We start from the raw sequence: 11,094 nt of genomic DNA, 5'->3' as shown, positions 1-11,094 counted from the left end.
TCCCAGGTTATAGGGAGAGTTCTCCATGGGCATGTGAAATAATTTATTTTCCTGTGTCCCCATGGCTGATGAGTACTGTTTCTACTTCTTGTGCTCCTGTGGGTTTGAGGTGTGCACAGGAAGGGAGAAGGTGCCTAGATACCGTGAGCTGTTTCAGAGTGTGTCCAAAGCAGGTGCTGCTCACTGGTTGATCTGCTTCACCCAAATGTCTTCAGGGGATATAAATAAAGATGAAGCAAAATAGGTTAAAATATAATCTAACTAGGAGCAAAATTGAAGGTTAGCCCATTTTTCAAATTTTTATGTCACCATTTTTATTTAAGAATAAGTTTAGAAGTAACACCAAATTAACTTTGCCCAAGTCAACCCTAAACCTCTCTCTACTGAGAAGAACGAGTACCATGACCTATCTTCACTAAGAGAACAGAGAGAATTGCCAGGAGCCATATACCTCACTGGTAGAAGAAATTCCCCTCTCAGGCTTGAGGGCTGGAGATTGTCCACAGAAGTTTTTTGGAAGAGTGAAAGTTCAGATTCTGCCTAGCAGGACTGACGAGATGGAGGAAAGCTTGGCACACCGAGGCGGACGCACAAATTCCACCCAGTTCTTTGTTCCTTTGTTTCCCAACATTTGTTGAATTCTTCCCACTTTCCATGGTTTATTTTGGAGCTCTTGCAGATGTTTTAGATTTCATCTAATCAGAGTTAGGCACTGCTTACACTGTTTTTTTAGAAACAATACGAAACATGTAATTTAGTATTAAATTCATTTTCCAAAGCCTCTGTTCCCCTGTGCCTTTTGTTCTCATGTGTTACCCATTACAAAAATGGACTTGCTAACTAAAAATTATTCCACTAATACTTTCAAGCTTTGACTACTCTGTTTACAGATATTGCACCTCTCTCTGTAGTACGAGAATGCTGTGTGGAATTGTGGGCACTGGTGTATCTGCAGTGTCACACTTTGCATGAACTGCTGTTGTGGTGTGGGATCAGGGGATGGAGCACAAGCAGCAGCTTCCCCAGGCACAGAACCAGGTGCATGAATGGGAGAAACCCAAACCTCTCCCTGCAGGGTAACACTTACTGCCTTCCACTGCACAGCCCTCGTGCTGGACACTGCAAACAGCACCTGAGGCTCTGAGTTAGCTCTTGGACATTGCACCTCTCTGTGCTCCCTCTCCAGTCTCTGTGCTCTGCTGGAGCCCACACTGCCTTGAAGACTCTGCAGGTTTCAGGCCACCTTGATGCTAACAAATCAAAGCAGCTTGGAGAGGAGACAAGAAGCCTGGAGCAACAGTAATAAAGCTAATTTGGTCTGGGAGGATGAGGTGGACTGTGAGCAGCAACCGAAACAAAAATCCTCCAGATAGTCCATCACCAGATGATGAAGTTTTCTTACCTTCTTCCTTCCTCCTTCCCTTCAGTCTCTCAGCTACTCTCAAGCAAAGCCAGGTTAAATGGTCCCAAGCAGTTGTATGCCAGAAACACCAGTTAGGATTGGCAGAGCTCTCCCTTATGTTCAGGCCACAGGCAAGGAACACATGGAAAATGAAAATGTGAAGCTTTGCCCAAAATCAGCTCTTCATCAGCTCCTCTCTCTGGTGGACAGAGAACCAGTGAACAGATGAATGTGAGCAGGAAATGTTTTCCAGTCACACACTCCCAGTGATCAAGTGCAGAGGCAGCAGAAGTGGATCGTTCACAGGAGTGTACAGAACTGTCAGCACGAGCAGACATGGCTGAGTGAAGGGAAGAGCTGCAGAAGAGCTTGGGGAAAGTCTCCAAGATCACAGTCAAATTGTCACCAGAGCAAGTAGAGAGAGTCTGAGATTGCATGGCACAACACATTTGAGTTTCTACAGTGGCAGCACCTTCCTGCTGTCAGTAAACCAAATCCTGTCTGTCCCTGGTATTTGCCCAGTGGGTGGGAGGTTTTTTCCTTAAATCCCAGGACCTATTCCCTGGTGAATTGGTGCAATCCATTTGAAGAACAAAGCCAGGGAATTGTCCTTTGTGGTCTGGTACACAGTCCAGATACTGTTCTGTCCCTCAGAAGAGAGGAGTTCTGTACAGCACTTACAAGGGAAGATACAGTTCTGTTTTGCCAGAAGTTTCAGCCGTAGCTGCACTCCAGGGTGGAGTTTGCCTGACACAGTCTGGAGGCAAGTAGGATCAAAACAGTGGTGACACTGGTTTTTCTTCACTTAGCACAGGCCTGTATGTTAGAAAGGTACTAAGCTACCAGCAAAGCCATCTGGACTCCCCTCAGCTATTCTCCCCCTGGCAGCAGCTGTTTCAGCAGTGTTTGGGGTGGCTGTGACCCCATCCAAACTCCAGGCCTCCTGCAGGCACTCAACAGGGCTCTGCTTGTAGCAGGCAAAATTTCCCAGATCTTATGAAATGTTATTCTGGGCACTGGGCTGTACCCTTGAGACATCCTTACTGAGCAGATTCCAAGGGCAGGCAGTGCCCCAAGAACCTTCATTCTCCTGGGATGATGCAATAACTGATTCATGCTCAGGAAGTCCAATGGGCTGAGCAGAATGGGAAATGAGCTGCTGAAATTCCCAAGTCAGCGTTTTGTTTCCATGCCATTGAGGGTAGGATTTCAAAGTGCAGAACAGGCCTTTAAGTTCTCTCTTTTATGAGGTCAGGCTAAATGCTTCCCTTTTATATATGAAGAGAGGGTGATCTTTGCCAGAGTCCACACTGGGTTTGCTCGTTTGGCTTTCTGCTTTGGGTGAGAGCTCTGTGGAGCAGGAAATGCAGTTTTCAACAGCAGTTCAGGCTCTGCTGGAAAGTGAGTCCTGCAAGAAACAGTGAGCTGCAGGAGCATCAAAGCCATTTAGCAGCAGCAGAGACTCTCTGAGTCACTCAAATGCTCTTCCTTTCGACTCAGTCCTCAACTTCAAGACTATATTTGATTTGGGGCAGTGAATAACATGAATGAAAGAATAAAAAGAATAAAGCTCTGAAGGCTGAGAGAACTGCAAAGATTTCCACACAAACCTGGCTGAGAGGCAGTGCAGGGCAGGGTATGAACAGCCAGCACTGCAGCAAAGGACTCCTGTAGGATGTTCTATACCTCTATTTCCACCTTCTTGCTTTAATCAACTACTGCTGTCTGGACAAGAAAAGACAACTCTCGGCACAATCTGTGTGCATCTCCAGGAAAGCATCAGAAAGTACATCAAACTGTTGGACTGGGTGAAAACACCAGAAAACCTTCTCTACTGCAGCACTGGCAACAGCAGAGCCACCGAGTGGCTGCACTAAGGCTCCAGGGGCTGGTTTGAGTGCACAGACTGCAGAATCTGGAGAGTGTTTGGATTAACTCATTCAGGCTGATCAACCTGTCACCCCAGCACTGGGTTCCCATCAGACTTCAGCAACACTTGGTGAGGGACTGAGACAGGAGAGCCCTGAGGCTGTAAGCCTTTCTCATTCTTGGTGTCCAAAGCAGGTTGATTTCTGCTCTTAAAGACTAGCTCAGAGTTTCCTTTCTGCCTAAACTAATTTAGGACCAACACACATCAATTCCTCTTGTGCCAACATTATTGTAAATCCAAATATCTCCCAAATCTGGCCTTGCCTTCATGCTGTTTTATGCAGAGGAGCCATATCTGCTCAGTCTCTTGTGCTTAAGCAAAACACTTCTCCCTTTGGCTCCCAGGCCAGACCCTCTTTTCCTATTGATTTCAGCATTTCTGCCCTTTGAAATGCTGTGCTTTGACAGTTTGAGATTTCTCGTCATGGAAGTTTCTGCAGGGAAAAAAAAAATAAATCCATCAGAGCATTCAAAACTGGTACCTAGAATTAGTCCTGCAGGAAGCAGCTTCTCTGCAGAGCTGCCGAGGGCTCTGTGGAAGGAACCAGGCTGAGGAGCTGCCAAGCAGCTTCTGAGCAAATACACACATTTGTCTTTGCAAATCTGAATGAAACAACAGAAACTCACTTCTGATAGAAGGGACTGGACATGAGACTGGACAAATACTGCTAATACAGTAGAATTTTCCAGGGACCATATAACATGTGTGGAGACAAAGCTGCAATGGGATTTCTCCTCAGGGCTGCAACATTAAGAAAAGTCTGTTCTTAGTCCAGAGGAGAACAAAACCAGATGAATTTGATCCCAAGCAGTGAACAAAAATGCCAGGCATTTTCTGGATGTCTGTGTTATTACAGGGACCAGCCAAGGAGGAGCTATTTGTCTCTGAGCTACACAGCTGCTGCAGCTCTAAGAAATGAAGTCACAGCTTTCACCAGGGCCCAGTTACAGCACTGTGAACTCTGAAGGTGGCTTGGGCTCAGAAATGCAGGGCTGTCTCCAAAGCCACCACCTCCTTTCATCAAAAGGGACCAAAACCTTGGAGTTCACCTGATGTTAAGTAAGATTCTGCCATTCATCATCACCACTGCAGGTCTGACTTACCCTTTCAACACTGCCAGTTTTACTGGTAGGGAGCAATTACAGACCCTGCAATCCCTGCTTGGAAGAAAAGATCTGAAACAAGCCTCAAATGGTCTGCTCACTGTCCCAGTTTATGTATTGAAAGCAACACAGCATTTAGCTCTTACAGGAAAACTCCAGAACAGCTTTTCCCCACTCCTCCCCTGTCTTCCTCTTGCAGCACGGTGGAGATGCAGCAATATCTCCCATCGTGTCTATAAAAGGGTGGGAAGCTGTTACCTCACGTTTTGCCCTTGCTCACAGCGATTTATTTTTCCTCCAGCACAGGATTTAGACTTGCCTGTGCTGTGGTGTTTGGTCAGCCCCATTTCCAGGACCCAATCCCACCCCCAAAGCTGTGCTGGCATCAGCTCCACTGCACAGTGACCCACCAGGCACAAACCTCTCTGCAAACACAGAGCCACTTCCTCACCTGTGCCTGCCTTGGTCCCAGGAGAGAGGAACAGCAGCTTTCTGTGCTGGCTCCAGCAGCTCTGACTCCAAGGCACTTGGGGGATTAGGAGCCAGAGAGCTTGTTAAGCAGGGAGGAAGAAGGGCATGAAATGCCAGAATAAAAGGGAGAACCTGTTACCTTAATCAAAGACATTATGATTCTGCTCCTTCTGGACCTGCATGGGGATCAAGCAGTATGAACTCTACTGCAAGTAAAACTTTTGAAAAGAGGCTAATTGGAAGGTTCTCTTTCCATGGGTGTTATCCTTAAGAGAGGGAAGACCATGTGAATAGCTCTGAGCTCTCCCAAGAGGGGTGCACGGGCAGCCTGCCTTGCTTTACAACACATTCAGTCTGGAAGATACTCAACATACTTAGTTTCTCCAGTCCTTTGAGAAGTAGGACACCCTTTGAAGAGAAATTTTTGCATCCAGGCTCTTTTCAAATAACAAGATCTTGGACCAACCAAAATATGAGTGATTTGGTCATGTTATAAAGAGCCACTCCCATGATTTGTAAGAGATCTGAGATGACTCCCAAACAGTCAAGAAACTAACTAGAAAATTTTCTCTGTGGCTTGAAGTGCTGAGCTACAGGATCTGGAGGCATCACAGGCATGTCACAGGAGTGGTTTAGCTTGAGAATTACCCTAAATAGCCTTTATTATCACCACCAAATGATAGAGTATGGCAACTGGAATGCAAGCTAAACACAATGGAATGACTGATGAAGCTGTTTTCCCGAGGTCTTTTTGAACCCACAGTTTTCCTCCACAGTTTTCACATGTGAAATCTCCATGGCACAAAGTCCCAGACCAGAAGAGATCAGCAATATAGATCTGAGAGATCAGCAAGAACAGCAATGTGTTCTTACTAAAGTTCTCACCCACTTTCCTATTTCTGAGGCTCAAAGAAACATACTCAAAGTTCTGCTTGCAGGCAAATGTTTAGATAAAATCACTACGGATTTCATAAAGCAAAAGTTCAGTCTTTAAAAAAAACCAACCTTAAAACATAATCCTCAGACTGGACCTCAAGAAACTGTGCTAGCATTTTAGAAATACAGTGTCACTGCAACTCATTTATCATTACCAAACACAAACAAGAGATGAATGTTCAGGAGAGAGCTAATACTCCTGGTCATACAGCCAGAGGCAAGGAGTTAGTAACTGCAGACAGGCTGCAATCATCAGTGTGGAGCTCTCACTCTCTGAGGCTCCTGTAACTGCAGCTCACTAAAGGTATCTCTGAGCAAACTTCAAAACCAGTTCTGTGGCTCCAAGAGTCACCCTAAAGGCCTCAGTGCCTCAGGATTCTCCTCACACATCCCAGGAAGCTTTGGTAAAGAAGGAGGCTAACTCAAATAACCTGCAGAGTTTGTCCAGAGTGTTACAGCTGTTGCTTCTCCTGCAGAAAAAATCGGAGGCAAAGGCTGCAGTAAGTTCTTACCACTGGCAGAGAACTGAGCCTGGTGCCTCAACAGAAGCAGTTACAGCACAAGGCAAGGCCAAGGCTCTGAGCAGTCTTGCAGCTTGGATTCAGCTCTGAAGACAGGATGTTTGTCTAAAGCCTTGGCAGCCAACCATGGTTGATCTTGGCACTAAGCACAATCACTGCTCAAGCCCCTCTGCTATACAGTTACCAGTAAAAAATGTATTTGATTTCCCTGGAACCGACAGAGTGCAGAAACACTAATGCAAAAAATAACTAACTAGATGGGAATATAAATATTAACCCTTTCAGGATAGGTTCTATCTAGATTAAAGGAGCTGCACTGGCTATTGCATTCAGTGGGTTTGAACTTTCTCTGTCCCTGCAATGTAATTTTGGCATCTGGAAAACAGGAGTAACTCACTTGTAGTGCTTTAGAAGGGACAAATAAGAAAGGATCTCTAAGGGCAGATTACTCTTATTAACACTTGAAATCCACCGTGCTGCCCCTGGACTGGGTATGATGGAGAACCCAGAATAACATGCAGTAAAGCATGTGGACCAGTCATTGTCTCTGAGTGTCTGAAACTCTCATCTGGGAATCTCTTCAGCTTTAGCCAATTCAGCTGAAGTTGAGGTAACTATTGCACACAGAGTATGAAGGATTTTTTTCCCCCTAAAATACTGTAAGTATTTGCTACACCATTTGGTGAACTGGGGCATAAATACCTTTCCTGTTCCAGAAGTAAGGCTGGTGCAGCTCCTGGAGCAGGTATGGGGAGGGCAAGGAAGATGATGTGCAAAAAATGCTGAATGGAGATCATAGCAAATACCAACCCAAAAAACCTCAACACCACCAAGTATCCAACAGCCCTGAGTAACCAGTGTTTGACTTCTCTGTGTATTTATGTGTGGTTAACATCTACTTTACAATGGCCACTGACATCATCACAAAGCAAACATTCAGTTTTGTCTGTGCAGCAGAACTTTAAACAGAACATTCTCCTCTGCCACCTTTCCCAGCCTTGCAGACACATACAACTTCAACCTTCCTTTGCTTAAGGAGCAAAACGATCCTTTGCACCACATGCAAAAGCAAAACCAGGAGAATTCCTCCAAGGGCTTATTGTGGACAAAGACCAAACTACAATACACTACTTACTTTTGTGGCCATATACACACTACACAGAACAGTGTGGCAGCACAACTACAAACTCCTTTCAGCCTTTCTTGGGGTTAAAACTTTGACAGGCAGGTAAGACATTAGAGTTCAAGCACCTAGAAACTCCAGCACAGCATTTCAAAACTGGCTTGAACAGAAGGCTCTTGCACAGCATCAAAGTGCAATAATTTGAGACAAAACAGGGAGCTCTACTGTAGTTTTTATAAATGTTAAAAATAAGAGACAAAATGGCATTTATTTGTGGCTCAGTAAATGACATCACAATCCTCAGGCAAATAGAGTTCTACTGTCAAATATGAAGTGTCATGGATCTAGCATTCCACACTCCAGGACAAAGGTTGCTCCAGCCTGACCCTTGAACTGGGCCCCATCAAGGTTAGATCAAGTTTGTTGTTAAATTTCCCCAATGCTGAGACCCAGCCCAGAACTCTTCTACAGGATCTGCTTTATGCAGTGGCTTGGCAACGATTTACTGTGTGGCACAACCTTGACCATACCTCCTGGAGACCTTTGCACAGCTCACACACAGCAGGCTGGAAACTGCTCCACGAGGCTCAAACCGTTGAGTTGGTTGGAGTCTGGTGAGAAGTGCCAGCCCAGGGGCTAATCTCCAGCAGGCAGTGGGCACAGGGGATGCTCTGCCAGAGCTGGTTACAGGACCAGCCCCCAAAGAAGCGAACGCTGCCTTCGTGGTGCTCAGCACCAGGAGCTGCTCCTGCCCACTGTGATCAAACCTGGACGTGGCATGTTGGGCTGAAGTGCAGCTGTGAGGCTGTATCCAGGGCTGGGGACACTCAGCAACACCTGCTTAGGGACCTCTGTGCTGTTCCTCACTGTGCCCAGGGGCAGTGCTCACACGAAAGGAAGAGCAGCTCATGGGCCAGATCTGACCTGATCTGCCACACTTCACTGCAGACACCACGGCCAGGCAAACCAGCACTCTGCAACACCCCTGTAACTCCTGGGACCAACAGTTTCTGCACGTGGCATCACAGACTTCATGCCACAGAAATGTGTTGCTCCATTGACATGAGAAAACACACCATGTTTGATGTAGATAATGTCAGTATGGAAAAGAAGGTTGCAGGAACCAACAATCATAAGCAGATAACTCTTTGTTAATCATGATGCAATTACATAAGGACAAAATTTTTACAGTATAAGCTCTCCCCCCAAAGACCCCACATCCCCCCCCAAAGAAATCAAACCCAACCCCCCCAGAGGACTGAAAAACACTGGGCAAGATAAATGCCATACTGCTGGGGTGAGTATCTTATCTGTCTGGACTGACCAAAAGCAAAAATGTGCTCATGATCTAAACATACTGAGGTTTCTAGATTATATATCCCTTCATTAGGAATTAGGCAACAAAGATGCAGAAAACCAAGGGGAAAGGAACAGATGAAACAAGAGCCTAGAACTCCATTTTTTGCTTCAAAACATTTCTAACTTTGAGGCTTCTGACATACACAAGCTTAGAAAAATGATAACAAGTTCAAATGATCTTCTGACCAGTTGGGAAATGACTCTAGACTGTTTGTACACAACTTTGAGGCATTTTGTTTTAATTTCCATACACTTCCTTAAAGTGAATTCCACATGAAGAAGGGTGAGATACAACAGAGCTCATTAACCATTCCACAAGTTAACAGAACAAAGTAAATATCTGTCCTCCTTATTAACTAGTGTCTACCCCTTACTCCAACTTGTCCCTTCCTGCTGCAAGTCCCAATGCCAAATAAATGTATGGAATAGTTCCAAACTCCACAGATGTTCACATATGGACTTCAGTGACACTGCAAATTATAACAGCAAGTAAAGAACTGAAATAGAAAGACTTTAGATGGCCTTATATCCTCTTAATGGTTCACAAATGAAGGCCCAAAATTCTGAGTAGAAAAATACCTCAGTTGTCCAGCTCAGTTATTCACCTGACTGTGGTTCCTCTATGGAGCACACAGCTAAGGCTAAGGAGAAAATATTCTACCAAATCAGAGAGGGCATGAAATCAGAAACAGAGAAGTCTCAAAATAAGTGTGCTAAAACGGACTCCCCAAACAATTTTCACATTTAGTCAATATTTCATGTTTCAGAGACATAAGCTGCAAAGAAGTTGAGCCTACCAACAGCAGCAGAAAATCCCTGCCACCTTAGTTTAGGTCTTACAGCAATACACCCTTCTCCAGGTGTAGGAACTGAGATTCTGTGACACTGTTCACAGTGAGGTGAATAAAAACACCCTCATGGATTGTGTTGAAATGGAAAATTGCAGAACTCTGAACTGCACTCCCTGACATTGAGGGGTTTGCATGTGCTCACACATCTGCACACCACATCACATCTGGGGGTGCCAGTGACTGCACCTGGGAAACACCAATCCTTCTTCCTCTCATGACTGTGGATTCTCCAGCAAACCTACTGAGTCTGAAATACATCAGTACCAGAGAAGAGACTCAATAAAAAAAATCTTTGTACACTTTCATATTTATTAATTCTCTAGCAATTTTTTGCTATATATTTAATGCTAGTGTGACAAAATTCCTGATAATTATATATCATGCAGGTAACTTAAATGGAGTTAGCACTATCTAAACTGATAAACCTACCACTAGGGTTACCTTGGCTCTACAAGACAAGTATTGGCTGCAACAGTAACATCTAGGTGGATATGTGTATGACACAACAGGCTCAGCTGGAGGCACCTGCAGGCACCAACAGGACAGCACAGCCCTCAGGACTGGAAACATCCTTTGACCCAAACAGACTTGACATTATTGTTTAAGGTGTCTTGAGTGGAGTTGGAGACATGTTGGAAATCACTGTTAGGAGAGAGAGTGTTTCTGTGGTTAGTCAAATAGTTTAGCTCTTGCTGGTTAAAGTTGCTGTGGTTTGAGTTCTTCCTTTGACAGAGCAGAATGTGTTACTCACTCTACCTGAACTGCTGTTTTGTAGGTCACAGAAGAGATACTGAGAGCATACTGTACCTTTCTGCAGGTGAAGACAAAGATTGCTGCCAGATTGCTGCTATTCCTTCTCTGCAATTCCTTGGTGAATACATTGTCATCAATAGCAACTATGAAAACAAACTCCCTAGGGTCCAAATGTTTTAAAAATATATTACAGGAAAGTCTACTTGTAAATTACTTCCTCTTCTCTCCTACATTTCCCACAGGTTTCAAAACATAGCAATTATAAATGCAATTCTCAGAAGAATAACAAGAGTTGTGATAGTCTTGGTCGTACCGGGCACTTCCCTTTTAAATGACATACATTCCAACAGAAATACCACAGCACCAACCAGGTCATTGCCACTAAAACACAGTGCAGACCACTCAGTCCAGCGTCAGAGCATGTGTATGTGTGGATAATACTGGAAAGTAGTCACACATTAGAGGTATATAATTGAAACAGCATTTTCTTCCATGAACCTGCTATTACTGAGGCAGTGACAAGGTTTCCATTTCTTTGTTTTCTGAGCTCTTTAAAGAATGGCTTTGCCACATTTTGTAAACCTAAATACTGTACAAGCAGGAGCTTGTTGGTATCAGGTAAGGAGTCACACTACTAGTGCAAAC

Source organism: Acanthisitta chloris, unplaced genomic scaffold, assembly GCF_000695815.1.
Source record: "Acanthisitta chloris isolate BGI_N310 unplaced genomic scaffold, ASM69581v1 scaffold40843, whole genome shotgun sequence".
NCBI lineage: Eukaryota > Metazoa > Chordata > Aves > Passeriformes > Acanthisittidae > Acanthisitta > Acanthisitta chloris.
Note: the sequence above shows the minus strand (reverse complement) of the source record.